This window comes from Sturnus vulgaris, chromosome 4 (assembly GCF_052056855.1).
Source record: "Sturnus vulgaris isolate bStuVul1 chromosome 4, bStuVul1.hap1, whole genome shotgun sequence".
Classification (NCBI taxonomy): Eukaryota; Metazoa; Chordata; class Aves; order Passeriformes; family Sturnidae; genus Sturnus; species Sturnus vulgaris.
In genome coordinates this window covers 33792558-33814600 of record NC_142246.1, presented here as the reverse complement: position 1 = coordinate 33814600, position 22043 = coordinate 33792558, and the positions used below count along the sequence as shown (strand labels likewise).

At 35.1% G+C, this 22043-nt stretch overlaps 1 long non-coding RNA gene across 21 annotated transcripts in view; it reads right to left on the bottom strand.

The window, feature by feature from the left end:
- Positions 1-3402: 3402 nt before the first annotated feature.
- LOC148223935 (uncharacterized) overlaps positions 3403-22043 on the bottom strand; it is a 70432-nt gene continuing 51791 nt past the window's right edge. For 18 of the 21 annotated variants that reach the window (XR_015803129.1, XR_015803138.1, XR_015803137.1 and 15 more), the window contains 3 exons: positions 9815-12005; positions 9612-9721; positions 3403-6106 (listed from right to left, as the gene is read on the bottom strand). This is a non-coding gene — a long non-coding RNA (uncharacterized LOC148223935). Of the gene's footprint in view, positions 6107-9611; positions 9722-9814; positions 20732-22043 lie in introns of those variants that run through there. The other 3 variants (XR_015803140.1, XR_015803141.1, XR_015803121.1) reach the window with 3 other exon arrangements.

The following is a 22043-nucleotide window of genomic DNA, read 5'->3' as shown; positions in this document are numbered from 1 at the left end:
AATTGTGTAATTATTTTCAGAGAGTACAATATCTTACATAAAATGAATTATATATATTTTTAAAAAAATATATTATTATAATCCTGTTTAATGAATTATTCAGTGGCTATAGAGAACTTATTACAGTCTCTGTATTTCTGCATTTTTATTTTACCATTTTATTAAAACAATAGCATTTTTTGTAACCACAGGCATATTTTTCATTGAATGCCTTTTGATTTTTTTCCCCTTTAGACTCAGACAATTTAAGAACATAGGAAGGAAATTAATGAACATGTCTGCATTTCCAGAATCTTAGAAAGAAGATGAGCAATTGGCATTTGACTCATTTTTGACAAGTAAAAAGGTTTTTTCTCTCCAGGGATCTTTTCCTGGTAACTATTCAGCTTACTGCAGATATTTTGGGTCATATGCAACAGTGACAGTTTTACAAAACTGTCTCAAAAGAAATGGACAGAAAGTAGAGATTTGACCAACGTGAGAAAAGTTGCTGAAAGACAATTTAAAACCCCCAGTCTTAGTGTATCACCCACCTGTGTGTATTCACACAATATTAATTTTTTAAGACTGCATCAGCTGCAGAAGTGCTGGAATATACTGTCAGAAGCTACGCAGTGAAACTAAAAGGTAGGCAATGGACCTATATTAAAGACAATTTGATACTTTTACCTAGCTCCTCAAAGCTATACTAATGCCAATGGAAATTGCAAGCAGTACTTTAAAAATAAATGCAAAAGTTTTAAAGCAACAGAAATCCTGAATGTGTATCAGGCACAAAGGATAGGAAAAAAGGAGTTCTAGCCCTTAATGTTGGAGTGTTTAAAGATTTCTATTTTCCTTTCTTTCTTAAAATAGTCTCACATAGTGCTAGAAAATGAAAAGAAAAACAAAAGAAATTTCTTATCATAGCTACGTGACAGACTCTGTGCTGATTGATGTTTATGTCCAGCATCTGATTTGGCAGAAATGCATGAGACTTTGGAAACACACGATGCTTTTTCTGTCTCTATTATTATCATAACTGTTTATGCAAAGCTTATTTTTCCTTGGTATTTAACGTCTCTTCCATTTACTGAAATGTTTTTTCTTGTACACACTCTTCTATGCTACATTTGGTAGTCATGTCAGAATTTCTACATTGTTTATTCTAATCGCAATTACTTATGTCACAAACCTTTCCTCTGCAGCACAGTTTGTATTTTATGGTTATACATTATGTCAAATTATTAATACTATGTATTTCTTCACATTTATGAGAAATCTAGTTTGTGACGCACTTCACGATATCATGGAATTTGTAAGTGTAGGCCAGTTGAAGGCAAATTATGTTTTTCTCTGACTTAATGGTAATTTTAAAAGCAGGAAAAATAGCATTAATTCTGTGATATTTTCAGCCAAGCTAAAACTAATGACTGTTTCCCTAATTTAATTGAAGTGTAAGTTAATTGCCTTTCTTTTCATTTAAAATCCTACTTACATCTTTACCATAAAAAAGATTTTATTCTAGTGGTTTTTTAGTCTTTAAACAAAAAGTAATACTAACTTATCTTGTCCAAGGATCAGAATACAGAATGTCAAAATCACTTCTATTACAGTAATATTGTTTTTATTTTCTGTACTTAATTTAATTTTTTCATTTATATTCTCACTGGTAAGTTGGTATAATTATGTCTTCTCACATTGTCATCTCATTTTCTAAATGCGTAACACTTCAAACTTTGTCAGATGTGAATTTAGGAGCAAGGCAGGCACAAGAACAGATCCACCCCACTGACTGAGAAGTGCTTTCCAAGAATGGTGGAGCTGAAGTTTCTAATTTATCACACACACAGACGTTTACACACGTGATCCATACAGAAACACACTCCCACTAGTCAAAGCCTCCAATGTATGTCCAGCACCATGGATGTGGGGGACATCTGTAGATGTATCTCAGACCACTCAGAGCTGTTTGAATTACATATTCTTTTCAGCTTAGATGATTAGTATGAGTTTCCACTGGCCTTATTGGTCATATCATTCCAGGAGAGACCCTTGGATACTTCCCAGGTTTAAAGCAAATCAGCCATTGTTGCTTAGGTGGATATCACCTTCTGGATTCCAGCCTCAAATGTGTTATAGGGAAAGCAGCTGTCAAAAGTTCACCTGTCCTTCATTTTTTCCTCTCCTGTATATAACTAAGCCACTAGAAATGAGCAGGTGTAGTTGAGGGCTTTTGGACAATCTGCTCCCATGACCACAGTATTTGGGTTGTTTTCCCACAAGAATCACTTGAGAGGTGAAGTTCGCCCTATGGAAAGGCTCTTGCCAAACAAGAAGCAATCCAAATAATTTGAATTTCTATTACTATCAGCCTTGGGATTTAACAATTTTGCATTCTTCAACACCAAAAACAATACATCCCTTCTTCTCCACCAATCATTGGTAACTTTTGCAAATAGGGTAAAGTTAGAGATGAGAGATGTATTACCCCCACTTAAGCAGAGCATCCTGCTACAGGAGGAAAGAAACTCTTTAATTTAAATATATTTTCTGTATCAACATATTTTCTGTATTTTTTTTCAATTTTCAGCAGTCAATGAATGTAAAACATTTATATCTAGAACCTATCATATTCTTGGTGACAATACAAAAGATAAACCTCTGCCAATGTACACTCTACCAGAGGAAAGAGGCAAATTCGTTTTTCAGAGACAGCATATTTAAATGTAAAAATATGCAAAGTATGTATATGTAAAGTAGGGTGCAAAACAGTTTTTATTGTCTTCTGTTGAAGATTTTAAGATTTGAAGGTTTCCAATTTTGTCAGAGTCAGATAAATAGTAAGACTGGAACATTTCAAATGAGACCTCTCAGTAACCTCATGCACTTTGGGCAATTTATACATGCATGGAGCTGAAAATGGCAGCTGTCTCTTCAGCCCCCCTTTTTCTTCATACTTAAGACACCGAGCTCCTCACCACTAATAACGTCAGCAGCATCTTTATTTAGTTAGTACTATCTGTTCAGAAAAGTAAACAAATACTAGACAAACTTCCTCCATTAGGTTGGGCCTTTTAACTGGCCTGCTTGCATGTTTTCCCCTTGGCTCACAATCTCTGTCCTACTTTTTCTCAGTGAGTTATTTCAGATAAGATTATAAACTCTTAAATAATTTGTCTTCATTTCCACAATACATCTAATACAATAAATCTCTTACCCTAACTACAGCTGTTTATTGTTATTAATAAATAAGAGCTTTAAGTTTATTAATTGAGTTTAACTAACAAAAGCAGCTTAGCACTCTATCTGTATAGAGCATCTTTTTATTTTCACTCATTTTTCATAATCCTTAAAGCAAGTCTTATAGCATGTGGGAGCAAAGTTAAAAAAGAAAAAGTAATGAAAGAAACTCCATTTGAGTTATCTTAAGTTGACATTTATTATGATAATTACTTGTGATTACAAAGAGCTGTCTGTAAAAAGACAAGTGTTATTCTAAGGTCTACCATGAATGCAAAATTCTCACTTACTAGTATTTGGAGCCTGTGTGCTGAAAGAAATACTCTGTACCTCAGAGCTGATAGTGTCTGGCCCTAGGTCTGATTCACACTTCTGAGTCATGGCATATGAGAATTTGATACTGTTCACCTTGCGCTTTTTTAAACACCATGCCTCCAAAATACATTTTTAAGTTTTCTTTAAGATTGTCTCATAATTTTTACTTTCATATTAAAATTTTGTACTCCAGACACTAAAAATGATACTTAAAATGCATTAACAAGGAAAACTTTTGTCTAATCATGAATCTCATATGAATGATTTAACATAAATATGTGTATTTGACATTAAAAAATTAAAATTTACATTGAATAAGTAATATAGTATGCTCTTTTGATCTGAGTTAAAAACAAAACGAAACAAAACAAAACAAAAATAGAAGCCGTAGAAATATGGCTCTAGGGTGGAATGACTGGAGGTCTCCCCATAAGAACATTTCACTAAGTTCGCTATTTTTTAGATGCAAACAATTAATATCATATGAAGAACTTCATTTTCTTGTTGCACCACCTTATCTCCAAGTGCCAATGGTATCCATAACTACTTTAAGCCTGTCTGAAAAGCTGTATAACAGATTCTTTCTAAATTATAAGATGTCACTTATTATGACTTGGAACACTGCTAACAAACAAGTGTGTAACAATTCTTTCTCATGCATCTCTCAGCCTTTGTGAGCTGCTGAATGCACAGGAAGATGAATTCTAGAAACCGAAGCTAGAATTTACAACTATTAAAATAATAATGATGAAAAAATGCTAAATCAGCCACTGAAACTGTTGTTTTCAGTTTCTGTGCAGTCTCTTTCTCGGTCTTGCAAATTTTGAAGTTCATCCTAATCTTGTTAGAAAGCTGCAGACGTGCTATTGACAACTGCTTTATAAACTCCTACCGAGAATTCCTCAGTGCAGTTTTATGACATCCTGTGTAACACAAGGAACTTAGGGAAGATAAATCGCAATAATGAACCACTTTATTTCCCGTGTGCATTTTTTCCTATACTGTTGTTTTTTCCTCTTTAGCACAGTTTACTTGTAGTAAGAAGTGCAGTCTTATTGGAGCATAATTTAAACCATATAAAACCATATTATATTTAATGATAAAATTTCAAAATTAGTAATTTGTTGGAAAAATCTTGTCATTTATTAGCTATTACTTCATTGTGATAATTTCTAAGCAATTGTAATCTGAAATATGTCCTTGAATTTTAATTCAGAATATATTAATAAGCATGCAAAACATTCTAAGAAATCACATTTAGCAAAATCCTTATTGTTCATTAAGACATGGTCTTAAAACTAACAGTCTTTGTGGCTAACTTTCTTTTGGGAGTATTGTTTCTGTGATCCCCACCCCTTCTACCATTCAAATTACAACGGTCAATATTTAGGGATGTGTGTGCAGCTTTGCTTGAGGATTAAAACATTATGAAATTCTAAAAAAAATACTCCAGCATAATTAGCAGTTATATTTACCCATATTACAGACAATTTATTTTTAAAAATTCATTTAAAAGTTAATTTTGTCTGGTATCTGTAATGAAATATTTATAATTTACCTCTTTACTAAAATATTTTCCCTTCACAAATCAATGGTTTTACATTGAGAGCTTATTGATGGCGACGATAGGGTTGAGCACATATGGGTAAGGATCAGGGAAGTCTAACAAGGCAAGCATCACGGTGGGAGCTTGTTAGAGATCACCCAGACAGGACAAAGAGGAAGATGAAATTTTCTTTAAGCAGCTGGAACCTCTAGGCCTTGTTCTCATGGGAGATTTCATCTTACCAGAGCTCTGCTGGAAATAGAATGTGGCAGAGAGGAAAGAGTCTAGAAGGTTTCTGGAGCATGCGGAAGCCTGGCACAGCTGGTGGGGGAGGCAGCGATGGGAGGTGCCCACTGGGCCTGCTGTTTGTCAGCAGAACAGGGCAGGAGGGAGAGGTGCTGGTTGGAGGCCATGTTGGGCATGGAATGATACAGCTTGGGATCTTTGGAGAAGGGGCTCAGCAGAGCTGCTGCCCTGGACTGCCAGGGGACAGACCTTGGTCTGTTTAGGACAGTGGTTGTGATGCCTAGAGGAGCTGGAACAGAGGCTACACACACAGAAAAAAATGGGTATTTATCGAGAGGCCTACGGAAGGCCACACCAGCAGTATCAGTGCCACAGTGCTCCTGCCTGGATGGCTCCAAGATGGAAGCAAAGGAGGGCTTGGTCACAAAATCTCACACTTTTACAGGTTTTGGTTCATTTGCACGAATCCATCCTCCTCTTTCCACGTTGTTTATGCTTAGGGCCTGAAGTTTGAGGCAACTGTCCTTGAGTTCTCAACTGGAATAGGACTGTGCTGTCTTCATCACTCTAGCACATCAGAAAATCACATCCCAACAGAATAGAAAAACTCAAAACTTAAGGCATCAGTTGACAGAATCCCTGGGGAGGCAGCCCAGGAAGGCTGGGCCCCATTCAAGGACGAAATGTTATAGGCGCAGCATCAGGCCATTCCCATGTGCAGAAAGACAAGCCAGTCGGGAAAGTCAGTCTGGCAGAACAGAGAGCTTTGGCTGGAACCTGGGGGAAGAAAGCAGAGTTATGTTCTTTGGAAGAAGGGGCTGGTAACTCAGGGGGACTATAAGAATGTCACGAGGTTATGCAGAGAAAAGAAGAGATGGGCTGCTACTTGTTCAAGATTACAGTGTAACAGATTTTAGAAGGAAAAAAGATTTTGTTTTTAAAAATAGCCACATGACAATCAAATCTGCTTATGTACCACGCTAATGAGCATAATACAAAAATTATATTAGACAAATCAAATATGGACTAAAATATGTCGTTTTTCAAATGTAACATTAATTGGGATTTTATGGGTAAAACTTCCAACTTTTATTCAATGTTTCAAGTAGTCTAACAGCAAAAGGTCATTTTGATTTCAGCTGGAAAATCAAGCAGAAATAATCTTTAAGCATTCTCTTGTCATATTAGTATGCAGGCCTATTAAGTCAGAAATGCTATTTTTTCACTGAAATTTATTCCATTTCCTGAAACAGTGTTCTTCTCCTGTTTTCCTTTTGTTTTCTTACATTTATAAGTATCAGCTTGTTTCTCCTACAGTCAGTTTCTCATTTGCAGAACAAAAGCCATTGTCCATACTTTGTCCATTGTGCCATTTCTGCCTAATACTTAGATATGCAAAATGAAGATAAATTGTCCCCACTACACAATGGCTTGAGTTTTAAGAGCTTTTTGTTAGAAACTTGACTTTTGATCATTAATTATTAATAAAAATCTGTGAACAGCCTACAAATTATAAATGTGATCAATAAACATTTGCAGGTATTTTAGGAGAAAAAGTGAACTTCCCTTTATGAGATTAAAACTTTGGGAGATTACTTGTAGCCTCTCTTAGGCAGGGGGTATAAAGTGATCTAGCTCAGAGCACTGATAAATGATGATATTCTATGGTATTTTTACTGAAAAGTTAGCACTTTAAAAGTTTATGGCAAGTAAGATTGCTTAGCACATCAGGATACTGTTTATCCTTAATATATTCATGGAGGCTACTTGAAGGACACGTTCAGTGCATGGGTCTGTATACATAATATAGCCTTTTATTGTTGACAGAGTCCAGAGCCCTGCGAGTGTTTTTACAGTACATTATTTTTTAGAACCAATAAATTACTCATCTGAGCTATCCAAGTATAAACATGATGACTTTTTTCAGGCTTGTCTATGATACTATTACAATGAATTATGGATTTCAGTGGTTATCTAGTTTTGATGTGTTGCAATAAATCATGATCATTTATGATTGGTTCTGAACTTCATACAATTTTGTTTCATACAGTCTGCCCTACACTTGTAAGGTCCTTCAGAGTTACACTTTTAAAGATATCAGACAATTTTAAGACAGCATTAGACTGATTTAAAATTATTTTAATAAATGTAAACATATTTTTAGGCCTCTTCTCTATTCCATATAAAATTATAAAAGCTCCACAAATAAAGAGTGAACTCAAAATTCCTAAGTTTTTATTAAAGGACAGAAGATAGATATTTAGAAAGACAAAAAGGTTTTTTTAAAAGCCAATATGCTCCAGTTATATAGACTAAATTAACAGCTATTAGTGGATGATTCATCTAACAGTAGCCTCTAGATTAAAAAAACAAAACAAAACAAAACAAATAAACAAACAAAAAATAAACAAACAAACAAAAAACCCACCAAAAAGAAGCCCACAAAACAACAAAGCAAAACAAAAAAAGGGAAGACATCTTTTAGGCCATGTGTGAGGTATGTGAATGCAGCTATGCTCCATACCACAAACATGACCCAGACATAAAAAATAAATCTTAATCTCACCTTCTTTAATGCAGCCTGTCATGTTTTCTATATCGTCTGTTATCCAGAAATGGCATTTCTGCATTAATTCAGCCAGTTCCTCAGTGGAACTAAGATTTTACACTAAGTCCCTTTCATTGCAATTAATTATTACCTATTCTATTATCTAACTCTGAATTTCTAATTTTTTACTTTTTTTTTTTTTCTCCTCACCATATATATTATTTCTGTCTTGCAGGATATATCTTTCTTCATTTTCATTTCTTCTTAATTTCTCTGCATTCTCCTATATTATACTGTGGTTTTTAATGTATTATGTATTGCTACTGGGCTAGGCACTTCCTTCTCCAGAACACTGAAATTAGATTTAAGGGATATATGTGGTCAGTACATTTGATGAAAGAACAACTTTATTTTTTTTTAATATCAGTTCAACATTTAACTTCAACTTTTCATTTATAATGAAAAGAATAAAAAGCATTAAGGAATTTCTTTAAGAACAGGAAGAAAATATTCGATTTTTCACACCCCCAGATTGAGCAAATTTCTGTCTGGATTTGAAGTTCTGTAGGACACATAGGACATAAAACTGACTTCAGTCGCTAGGGAAGCCTTTGTACAGGCACATAACAAAACAGTTTTCTCCTTGTCTGTCATTTCAAATTTTGCAATAAGAATCACGGTTTTTTTTTCAGAAACAATAGTATCCATCTCAGATGTTTTGATGCCCTTCTTGTCAGAGAGTGCTGAGTGGCTCAGTTGACACGATAGCGTTGCTGCATGCACCTCTGTTCAGCACTGGTATTTGCACTGAGCACAGATTTAACAGTTTCTCTGCTACAGTTTACTCTGCTTTACTTCTACTACACGTTAATGTGAGGTTGTAGCAAGGTAGGGGTCAGGACTTTTTTCTAAGTTATAGGACAAGAAAAGTGGCCTCAAGTTGATCCAGGAGTTCAGATATCCAGATTGGGTTTTGTGAAAAATTTATTCACCGAAAGGATTGTTAAGCAGTGGAACAGGATGCCCAGGGAAGTGGGACAGTCACCATAGCTGAAGGTATTTAAAGGATGTGTAGATGTAGCACTTGGGCACGTGGTTTAATTTGAAGATGGAAGTGTTATGTTAATAGTTGGATTCAGTGATCTTAGAGGTCTTTTTCAGCCTTGATGAGTCTGTGATTCCTAACTCAGTGAATCTAAGCTTCTTTCACATTTCCTTAATATGACTGTCCTAATAATCAGAGTCAGGTTTTACACTCCAGAAAATGTGTAGGTTATAGATATGCCTGGATTCTACATCAAAGGTAGAGGAGAGAAATATAAATCTCCTGAATGCTTCAAGTATACATACAGTTTTTTTTCCACTACTACTAAGTTTGGTTCAAAAATTGCTTGTTGGTATAATTCTGAATTTTTAATTATACTGTAATTTAAAGTTTCATTTAATCCATTGTTTCACAGTAGTAGAAGGAGTGATCCACAGTTCTCAACTCTTTTTAGATTCAATTATTCACTAACTATTATTTTAAAATGGTTCCTTTTATTAAAGAATCTCAAGAAAAATTCTCAAGAAATAAACAGGAATTACTTTAAAGTTCATCTCAAAGATGCAGCTAGGTCAGAAATAGATGCTGAACAGGAAATGCCTATTCGTTTTAGCACATTAGCCCTTATTCTTTAATATTCTGTCACATAATATATGTCATATCATATATTGCTCCTTAACTTCCCTTACCTTTGTAAGGTAGTGACACTGCTTGACCACTTCCCCCTGAAACCAAGCAAAGGATGACTCTTTCCACCATGGAGCAGAGCAGCATCAGTCCTGCTATGCACCATTCTCAGCTGGGAGTCAGAAACAGAATGAGGAAAATAAGCATGTGCAGAGCTCACACCCACTTGAGCTGCAATGCAGAAATTTAAAAGATTATTTTCTACCTGGAGCATATTTCCTGGCAGCATAGGAAAAGTTCCAGCACAATTAAGCACATTCTCTCTTCTGACACATTCCACTGTTGAATACCTAGCACAAAACCAGCAAGAAAACAAAACATACTGGATGGAAAACTCATCCAAGCAGACCCCAATCTCAGCAGAAAGACAGTCAATATGACCACTGCCTCCAAACTGCAACTGATCCCTGACTGCAGTGTTTGTTATGTTAAACCATCTGGCTGCAGGGAATGAGCTCTTCTGAGAGACAGAGAAGCCTGTGAGCTTCTACTCCCTAGTCAGCCTGGTGTTTGCTCCTTCCCAGCTGGAGCATGAGACTCGCCAGAGGCTCACCTGCAACATACCAGACATAGGCTAAGAAGCCAAGTCAAACACACTCGGTGGGAGTGGATGAATCTACTGTAATTATTGGCAAACTATTCAGCCTTTCACCTATGTAGGCTTGAAGCTTGTCCATGGTACAACACTCCTAGGTTCAAGCTTCAGGAATTTAATGTTCCTTTTAATGTTGTAAGTGCCTGAACAGTTACTGAACAGTTTAGGTGTGGTTTGTTATTCTATGACATTTTCTCTTACAGAATCTGCAAAATATAATTTTACTAGCTTGTGTAGAACCAAGCTGGACCATTCTTTAATTGATAGTTCTTCACTATGTTTCCTTAAAGTGGACTAATTCTTTTCTGCCTCTATCTATTTTAACAGTCTCCAGGATTTAACTTTGTTTTATCAGGCAGATATACTAAGTAGATGATTAGAAATGTTTGTGATATTTATAAAGAATAACATGCACTTTTCTATTCTCTTCATGATGCTATTGCACTGATTGTAATTACTTGTCAAAAACTGATGGATTTGCAAAGAATGGACTTCCCAAAAATTCAAATATAAAAAGGTGTTTGTCTTCCAAATTTAATTTTAAAAATCCTGTAAAACAGTTCACAGTGTCCCTGTTTCTTCATGCATAAACAATAAATACTGAAATTATTTCCCCAAAGTAGCACTCAAGCATTGACTTGCTTTTGGCTCATTATTTTATGAGACTAAATATTTAAAGCTGACAATAATCTACTATCAATAATTTCTGAGAAAGTAGAGATTTTATAGTACGGTTTTTTAGTATTTTATAATATGCTTTGTATTACCAAGACCTTCATTTTCCAGTGTGAGCCTTCCTGATGTTTGTTGCATCCATACCTCTGACAGTCTCCAACATATATTTCAATCAAAAATTGCTTGCAGCTCACATCTGAGAGCCAGTATGGGTTAAGAAAAGAGCTAAAAAAAAATATTTTTTCTCATTCTGTTGACACTTGCAAAGTATAACACATGTAAATCATAATACTCCCTTTGGAAGAAAACATGTAGATTATTTCAATTTTTGGCAACTATTGCAATACCTCAAATGAGAGTTTAGTACTAGAAATGTTCACTACCATGAGCTCTCACTTCACACAGTCATAGAAGATGTTTGCTACCTACTGAGTAAATACAGATAATGAGATAGTATGCACAATTTCAACGCTCCTTTGAATTTTTTGAATGCTCTTGTTTGCTAGCAGGTAGCCTAAGGAGTGTGTGTGCCAGGTCTACTTCATCTCCAGCTGCTGCATGCTTTTACCAGATTTCTATTCTCTCACTGGAAATTAATGATAAAAAAAATCAACATTTTAATCTCATGTGAGGCTACAGAACGCATCATGATGTTTACACAGTTATGGCACACGTGCAAACAAATTAAATAATCCATGACTAAATTAATTACTGGGTCAACATAACTTAAGGTCAATAAGGGCCCTCTGTGGTGCTAGAGATTCACATTGAGAGCCAAGGCCAAGATTTTATCTCCTTTATGTGCGTGCAAAAACTAATGTATTTGTGAAAGGTTGCACTTAAAAAAGGTTTGCTCTTGCTTTTGGAAAAATGCTGAAACCTGAAAGCACAGCTAATCAGAGAAACACAAACATGAGCCAGAACAGGAGCAGACTTACCTTCTAAGGATCTATTAGATGTCAATTCAAGTCTGAAACGTATGGCCAGTTCTTCAGTGTGCCAGGCAGATTTCAGAAATGTGTATACGTTCTCAATTGTGCCTGAGGTGTAAGCCTAATTTTTTTCAGACTGCTGCCTAAAGGTAAGCTCATTTTATGGATAGTAAAAAGATTATATCACATACATCCTGGAAAAGATAAGGTGAAAAATATGCAGTATGGTATAGATAATAAAATATAGTATTTTGTGTTGCTTTTATGTACTTGTAAAAGGCAAGAGTGATACTATTTATATATTATACATATGCATTACATATCTAAACAATATTCCAGAAATGTAGATATAATAAAAACACTTAATCAAACCTCTAGAAGGAGTTTAAAAGAAGTTTGAAAACTCAGACATTGCAGAAAACATTAATTCCAGTTGTTAAAATCGTAGCCCTGAGTCTCCTGGTGAGGTTTTTCCAACTCACTAGTCTATACCTGTCACAATAGAGACAAACAGCTTCTTGATGATATATTCTGAAGTGCTAAAGCTAAGAACAAATACATTATGCTCACTTCAAACCTCTATGGCTGAGCATTTCTTGCTTAGTTTATACTCAGCTCTTTCAGTGGCTTCCATGGAAATTAGTTCAAGTAGGGTAAGTAAAGACCAGGTAACAATTTCGGAATAATTAGCAGCTCTCAGTGCTGAATAGCAATGATACATTATGAACAAAAGGACATGCTCCTTCTCCCTGAGTCCTTCAGTGGCTCATGAAATAGAAAATGTTTTGCAAATGAGCAGAGAACAACAGGTGCAAGCAGAGAAAGGAATATCAAAGAAGTACTGTTTTCAAAAGCTAGGGACACATTGCAGCATGCCAACAGCAAAGCAAATGAAGTTATGTAATTCTGCTTATTTTCTGTCACCCATACCAAGATGTATCAGAACATGATTCTGCCTTCAAGCTATTCTTCATAAGCAGAAAATGTTTCAAGAACTTTGGTGTCCTTCTTATACCAACGACTGATGAAATCCTAGAGATACTGGAGACACTGAATTCTCAGGGGTCAAGTTATCTGCCTACCCTTTAACCCTTTGCACATATCTTGATATAGGAAAAACAGCTTCCAAATTTGGCTTCCAAATTTGCAGCCATTTTTCTTCAAGAAAAAAGCATTTATAAAAACTTCTCCTAAAATAGGTAAAGAAATATGATCCTACATTAGACCTTAGTAATTTACTAGATTTTTTAACTTGTCCTTTACTTCCATACCATGAATCTACTGTGCGCAATTAACCATATATTTTATTTGACAGCTGTTGTATTTAGTAAAACTTGCTTGCGATTCATTATTCATATTCTTAAACACACTCAGAGATAAATTCCAATGAAGCTCAAGGACACATCTGAATGGTTGCTGAAACAACATTTCATAGTACAGGAGTGTGTAGAACATGTTTAGATAAATTTGAGTCTATGCTATTATTAAAAAGACTTCTAAGAATTATCCAACACTGTCATCTAACATCATTATCTTCAGAGGAAAAGTTAAAGGCCAGTGTATGGCAGATCAAACTGATTTGCTGCAGTATCAGACTAAAAACCCACAGAGGACTGACAAGATTTTCTAGAACCCCAAATAGTAAGAAGCAATCAGAATTAGAAAGTGATGGCAAAGGAAGCAACTCTTGTGAAACAAAACAAGCTCTCTATATTCAGTGTTGACGGGATGAAGTGGTGTGAAAAACTTAATATAATTGTTTTGCCTGTTTTGTCTTTTTCAAGGCTTTTCTATGTATGAAATATCTGGCTTTAGTCAGTAATTTCTGTGTGGGATCTGTAACTGTACCATGTATGCTCAGAGTGGTATCTCATGATTCTGCCCATGGAAGCCTCTAGAGAAATATAATTCTGTTCATGTTCCCATGTTTATCATGTTTAAAGGATATGAATTTTAAGATCTCTTTAAAGGACTGCAGATTTTTTTTTTAACATTCATAGGCCTCAGGTTTATAATACGCTCAATAATTTCTTCAATACCCAGGATAATCTCTGTGTGTACTCTCCAAACATGCATGTCTGCCCTCACTTATAAATATAAAAGTTTTATCTTCTGTCATCATAAATATGGATGTGCATATGACTCAGTTCAGTCTTTGAACAAATGTCTTCATTATTGCTTCCTGCGTCTGTGGATGAATCATGGCCCTCACTCTTCCTTCTCGTTGGAAAATGAAGACTGGGAATAGCATTTAGCCTGGTTAATGGTCTAAGAATAAGGAAAGACTTAACTTTTGCAAAATCATGGATTTGAAATTTGCTGAATCGTTACCTTGAATAGAGTAAAGAAACATGAGCAATGCATGCAATGGAAGCCTGGAGGCTATGGAATAAAAAATCACAGTATGTATTTTATGCAGATTTCTGTATGTAGGTAGTTTTAATAGTATTATCTGATACTTACATATAACAAAATAACAATGATAAAAGATGTAAAATTTGTCTTCTTAATGTCATTGGCATGACACAACCATGCAACTCAAGAAGACTTCTGTAACTTCATACTTGAAGATTTTTGTCTTTTAAAAATTACTTTAGAAATTTTTCAATTTGAAAGTTTTATGGTAGACTGGGTTCTGAAAACTTCTTCTGAAGTTTGATCTGCTATAGCGGACTATTTTCAGCACTCTATGAACCCAGTCTTTATCAAGAGGTTACCCAAGTGTAACTGTATGAGAAGGATTTGTATATGTAATAGTACATGCCTATATATAATGGTATTTCTGTTATAAGCACAAGTCACCAGAAGAGTTAAAAACGTTTCTAAATACTTCTCAGAGAATACTATTCTTTGTCTATTGGAAATCTATACTGTGTGATTTTCTTAGTGCTACTCACTCCCTGCTTCCTCTTAGATAACTGTCCTCTGCCTGTGGCGCAAGAAAAGCATTTTAATTGAGTTAAAAATGTATCTGTCGGCTGATAATCTCAATTCCCACATATATATGGCCGAAAGAAGCATTTTCAGGTGAATACTTGCACTATCAAAATCGCTTTTATGCTTCTTCAGATCCCATCTTTCCGATTAAAAAGAAAATCAAAATAAATCTATGATTCACATGGATTTGCAAATGAACCAACTTTGACTTACATTGGAAATCATTCTGTTTATAATAAATTGAAAGTTCAGTGTACACGGCAATGCTGCAAAACCCAGCATTCTAAGATCAATATATTATTAATAATAATAATAATTATTCAGCACTAGATCATATACTTCAGAGAATGGAACATATTTCAAATAAGATAAGGTCTGTCAAGTAATGATGAAATTGTAGGTGGATAATAAATAGTAACTAAGTATATTGAAACAAAATTTTTATTTATATTGTTAAAAGGTGCACAGAGTCATTAATCTGCACTGGCTCTGGGTTATTGCAATACCTGTTCCATCATCAGAAAAGGGGGGATTTTTGCCAATCATCTCTAATGTCATACGCAACAATTTATTGTCTATCTCCAGGCAATTTAATTGTGAACATACCTTAATTTCAGGAGTCATAATAAGATCAATTGATAATCATAGACTAGTCATAATTATTTCTAAATAATTCTCATTTAAATTAAAAATTCATTAAGCTGACATAGACGGGCACTTTGTGTGAAGTACTTTGGCTAAATAATGAATCAAATTCTTTGATTTTGAGAAAGACTCAACAGTTATTTCAGAAATTACATGTTTCCTTTTGCAGAATATATTATCAAAACCAAATTGTCAGCAAAGTGGTAGGTATTAAGAACCTCAAGTAGACATTTACAGAAAAGGTACTTGTGATTTTTCCAGAAAAAAAAAATGTATTTGAGAGAGGAGAATGGAAAACAGAAAAAAATCTATATTCTCTTTGGTCACAGTCTAGGTTTTAACCACAGTCTAGGTTCGTATCCCTAAAATAAGAACAATCATTAAAGGCACATCATTAAAAACATTTTTGATATTACATTATGTTATGCTTAATTATTTTTACCTTACATTATGTTGCATGCTTACCATGCCCCATAGAGAAGCATTTATTTGTTTAAGCTTGAGGACAAAAAATAACCTTTAATCTAAAGAAGCTATCAAAAATACGTATGTTTTGTTGGCATGTTCTTAATGGAAGTGTCTACTCACATAAACAGCTGTAGCATTGGAAAAACAATTACAGGAAGAGCTACTGGTCAAACAAATAATACAGCAATCAAAAAATCTAAACACCTTGAAGGGCAACTCTGATGATTTCTGGAACTAGGTAGGAAAATGTATAGATAGATTATATCTAGGTTTAGAAATTAAATTGCCTGAAAAACTTCTAGAAGGTCTCTAATGAGTGAGAAAGTATTGCATGCTCTTTGATTTAATTCAAGCAGGCAGAAGTAGCTATCTGTAAGTGTTTATAGAGAATATTATCACTATTTGCTCTGGAGACAGACTGAAAGTAAAAGGATCAATTCTGTATTGATGTATTCAAAGGATGTCTAGTAATTACCCTTTCTTTCAATGGCAACAATTATTTGCTCATGTTGAGAATAGTATTTCTTTTACTCCTATCATGAAACTTGGTCCAAGCATGTGCTTATAAATCTGGTTGCATGTGATTTAGGACATTATAATGTCTTTCATAAATTCACAGAAGGGAAAGTTTAACTTAGGCAGAAGCCCTCAGATGGAGCAGATTTTGGGCAGGAAATGTCTTTTCCTGTCCCTGAGTTTCTGGAGGTAAAAACAAATCCTCTAAAATTCAAACTGAAAAATCAAAGAAATATTTCAATAAGAATATTAAAATTAAAGACCCCTTTCCAAAAAACACTCTTAATCAATTTGAATATAAATGTATAAATTCCGGACAGTTATCACAAAATACATAATAAACTGTAGATTTAAAAATTACCTTTTCTCTAGGTTTTGAGCTTTTAAGAAACACTGGATTTACTTTGAACTTATACTTAAATCACAAATAATAGAAGTAAAAATAAATAATGGTAATTGGGAAATGAGGATGGATTGAAGATTTAAAAGGTCCAGGTAAAATGATAGTGCAGATAGTGATTAATCATTTCTCTTTTCCAAATTGGTATTTTTCACTCTTTTTCTAAAAGCACTGTTGCCTGAATGAGACCCTTTGTTCATAGATTGTGGAATGTTTAAGTCTGGGAGGAAGTTGTGGAGCTCATCTGGTCCAAACTCCTTTCTCAGAACTAGCCACCCAGAAACACGTCCAGATGCTCTTGTAGACTCTCCAGCAATGGACACTCCCATCTCTCAACCCAATGCCAGTTCTTTCTGTGTTTCAATTTGTATCCATTGCCTCTGATACTGTCACTGAGCACCACTGAAAAGAGCTCTGTTCTCTCTAAACATTCCCTCCTGGTATTTATACACATTGATGAGATTCCTCCAAGCCTTCTCTTCTCCATGATGAACAGTCCTAATTCTCTCAGCCTTTCCTCACAGATTAGATACTCCAGAACCTTTTCAGTGGGACTTCACTGGATTTTGTCTGATACGTCTCTTTTTTTCCTGGAGAGCCCAGAACTGGATGCAGTAGTCGACGTGGAGTTATTAATAGCCATTTCACTTCCACAGTTATAAATGCTCCAGGAGAAGAACATAGCTGACAGAAGTTTCAGACTTTGTACCGTTAGCAGCTCATCCAACAGCCACAGGTTTGTACCATCCCACCCTTTTCTGTTCAGAACTGGAATGGACATGAAGCAGTGGAACAGGAGAGGTGAAGCACCCAGCGTTGGGCATGTCTGCTAGAGGGGCAGTTCCAGATTTGGTACACCAGTAATATCACTACCTGCCTGACCAGCACAGCAAATCTTGCATTGCCCTGTGCTACTGAGCCTGGCTGACTGCACAACTGGATCTGAAAATATTTTATAGTTGGAAAGGTCACAAAGATATTTTCATAATCTATTACATTGACCTGAACAAAATTTAGAAATATAATGATGGAAGCAGATGAGACTAATCCTTTAAATTGGAACGGTGTAAGTACTTCTAGTTTACTATGACAAGGAAACAAAGTTTTTCTTCTATGTTAACGAGAAAGATGAGAAAAAGAATTAGAAGCAATGGAAATCTGTCTGTAATCAAGATAATCAAATCCAGTCCCTGTTCCTGCTTGCAACTATCCAAAACTATTATTTCAGATACTTATTTCTTTCTAAGTTTAAATGTCTTAGGTTTCTTATACCTGGAAAAGAATAGTAGAAGAATTTTTAACTTGTTTAGCATTAGCTTTAGCTATTGCTTCATAGAAAGAAACTCATAGATTGCCTTGACTTAAAGAACTGTCTTGTCCCGAATTACTCCTACGCTATACTTTGTGAATTTAGTTGCTATATAAGTTAGATTTTTGTTCTTCATATCAACCTAGAAACATCTATTGCAAATTTAACTCACCTTTCTTGATCATCAGGGATCACAATTTATATATATGATATTGAAACTAACAGAAATAGACAGGCCTGAAACTGGAATGTTTGGAGGAGAAATTCTGAATAAAGTTCTTAGTATACATATAAGAATAGATCAATTATTCTGAAAAACCTGAGGCACCAGCTGTAACAATAAAAGGATTGTTTCATTATTTGTTCTCTCTTCAGCTATAGAGAGTATACAGAATAAATGTGACTAAGACCTACGCAATTGTAAAGAGGAAAATTAGATGGCAGAAGAGTGTCAAAAGAAGATCATGGTTGTAATAAAACCAGCTTCTATAAGTTTAATAGTGCAGAAGTCTATCACATGATCACAAGAATGGTGAGGACACTGGCACAGGATGGCACAAAGCCTGTCAATAGCTCTTAACGAGCTCAGCACAGGTGCTATTAAGTTGCATATTGTTACAGTAAAAAAAAAAGATACTTAAAACTATTTAACTTTTTGACATTCAAGCTGTTAAAGATGATTAAATATAATGTAGCAATAGCTATAGGGCATGTAGAGATCATAAAAAGATGAAAGAGGCATGGCGTGATAACCCAACAGTGCATCAGCAGTAATGGCAGAATAGTAATAGTCTACATATTCTTCATGCAGCTCCCATGCTGCTCAAAATCCTCTCTATCATGGACTAGATTAATGAAACTGAGAAGAACTTTATAAAGGTAGCACTTTGCTGCTAAAAACTGTTAACTATCTAATCTTTCTGTGACACTAATGCTGCCTTTTTATGCTGTAAATTCTTTCCTAGAATTCTTCGTTTTCTTCATACCTAGAGAACTTGATTATTATAAATTACTTGTGCTCTACACCTGGTAATTTTGTTTAAACCCAACTACTTATTCTTCTGTAAGTTGACAGGGGAAAAAACATATTAAAAAAAAAAAAGAAAATAAACCAATAAAAACCAAAACAAAACCACACAAAAGACACACAGGGCTGGATTCTGACAGCTTTTGCCTTCCATCTAGAAAGTTACAGCCTATTTCTGTGAAATTACTTCAATTTTCTGAATATCTATTTTTTTCTGAGAATTTAAATGAAAAAAATATTTCCTGCTGGATGACTTGAAAACACTTCCCCCCAACATTTTTAAGACCTTTGCTATAAAATAAATTGTTCACTAAAGTTTAGTGGACAGCATATCTTAATTTTGTATATTTCTTAAAAAATAACCATATGATCTTGAACCATAATTAATTCTATTGTGCCATTGTGTTGAACAGGAAACATTTCATAAATCTGTTAAAAGCCCTGTAATTCTTGCTCAAAATCTGTATGGGTTCATAGACTCTACCATGAGCAGTTCTTATGACAACAGTGAAATTACTAGTATGAAGGCACTCAAGAATCCAAGGTTTGCAGTCCTGGCTATAAATTCTTGTAATATTAAATATCTCACTAAATACAGAAGGCATTTAAAGGATTGACCTTAGGAATAAAAATAGAGAGCCAGAATTGTCTTCCGTGAAGAACTGTATGTCAGCATTTTGTTTTCACTTAATTCTCTCCTAGAGTCAGCATCTTTTCAACCATTTTTTAATGGAGATGATATCTGATAGAAGATTCTTCATTTCATGTGGTCTGTCCAACCTTATCTATTCCAGTGTTTGACTTTCCTATAAAAGCCCTGTTTACATTCATATTTTCTGAGGGAAACAAGTACCTTGGTTCTTTATGAGGACTCACATGTATTGTACATTACTGGCAACTTCAGCAAGAGACGTAGGCAGAATTGTGATTACTGGACCCTTGAAGCCCTGAAGGGACTGTAGTCTTCTACTAATTTGTCTGTGACTCCTTGCCACATATTCTTTTCTTCCCTCCATAATATCACCTTTTTTTCAACACCTAATGGTACTTTCTATGAAACTGCTTTATTTTCTCAAGAAATGTAAACACTACCTTCCACAGTGCTACTGGAGCAAGAGATAATGTCCTGTAGTTTCTGCCTCAGAACTCTATGAAATTCAGCATGATAAACATCAATTGCTGAATGTTTCAATCAGATTTTTGATACAATGAATATTTCAGGTTCAAAAATACTTAGTAAACAGATTCTGAAAAAATATTTTCAGAATTTCTTTTAAAAGACAAGGCCCGCTAAGAAAAAAATCTCTGTTGCAATAGCATCATGATTTAGCAGCAATACTTCTCATTACAAGGTCCCCACTGAAACTTTGCCTCTTTCCTCCCTACCTTCCCACTCTAGGGGTGGAGTTGAGAATTTGAGGCACATAAGTGAAAATCACAGGTTGAGATAGCAATCTAATGGAAACAACGAGTTAAGAAAACGAGAAGTCACAGTAACCATATTAATAGCAAAAGTTATGAGACAGAGGAGTGATTTACACAGAAAGTAAAACAATACTGGACTGTTTTGCCCACCATGATTTCTCACCCCGACCAAAAATGGGAGACTCCCTTACTCCCACCCTTGGCAAGTGAGGTGAGGTGGTAGTGATTCACATCAGGGTCTGTCTGCACCTGCCTGGCACAGCACACTGCAGCCAAGAATTCCTGGGCTGAGGTGAGCAAGCACACTCTGCCTCCCCAGTAGCTGGAACTAGAGGAATGCACTCCTAAGCCTGGATATTTAAAAATAATACCTCTGTCCTGGCTGGGACTGGGACAAATGAGTAACAGATTTTCAGCCTGCATTTAGGAGTTTTGAGGCCGATTAAAACAGCTACACAGGAAGAAGGGTGTCTAAAGAACACAGCAAAATAGGAACAAGGGAAAAGAAAGAGCAGTATGATACTTTTCACAATGATACATTGCATAAGGATAAACAGATATACAAAATTTATGCATATTCCTTTGGATAAAACTTCCAAGTTTTTCAGCCTTTTTTATTTACTACTTCCATTTATTTTTTCTGTGTTTGTTTCAGAAATGAATCACTCAGTGCCTACTTTTCTACTGTGGCTGAAGCAAATGGAGATGGTTCTGAGAAGTGGAAATGTATGAAGGCATTAAAGGAAGACAGCCAAAGCATTTGGCAGGCAGGCCTCCTGATCAAGTCATGTCAGCCAATACTGACAGAACACGGTAACGTATTCAAATAGCCCAGCAAAAATTTACTCAAAATTCAGTCTGTATAAACAGCAAATGCATTTTATATTCCAGGCCTAACTGTGTACTTTTAAACTTGGAGTGCTTATTGATGTCTGGTTTTTACGAAAAATTAAGATTTCCGCAAATGTTTATATGTGTGTTGTACATGTTTGACCAGGCAAATTTTACAGCTCCTGGGTGAAATTTCTGTGTGAAAAAGCACAACATCATTATGTTTTCGCACCTGAAATCAAAGGATTTGATTGAAATTTGGCAGGAAATAAAATTTTTGGTCTTTGTTCCAAATCCTCTAAACCGGGGATCTTTTCAGATTTGAGGTAGAAGTCTTATCCAATAGGTTACTGAAGAATGGATTATGGTTTAGGGTGGGAGCATAAAGGGTATAAAAAGCTTAGGTCTTACTCTGCATTCGAATAAAAAGAAAAAAAATTGGGGGGAAGTTTTGCAAGGAAAAAAACCAAAAATTGGTTCTGCGAGGTTTTTTCCCCCAAAACCTCAGCCTTTTTCTCCTTTCTTCCTTTATTTTTTTCCCCAGACAGTATTACTTTGAGTTTAGAAAAAATGAGTTTTGAAACACAAGTGAGGATAAGGTGCACAAGCATGATTTGAAGGATATATTAACCATTATTCATGCAAGTGAAGTTGTCATAATTACTTTCAGGCTT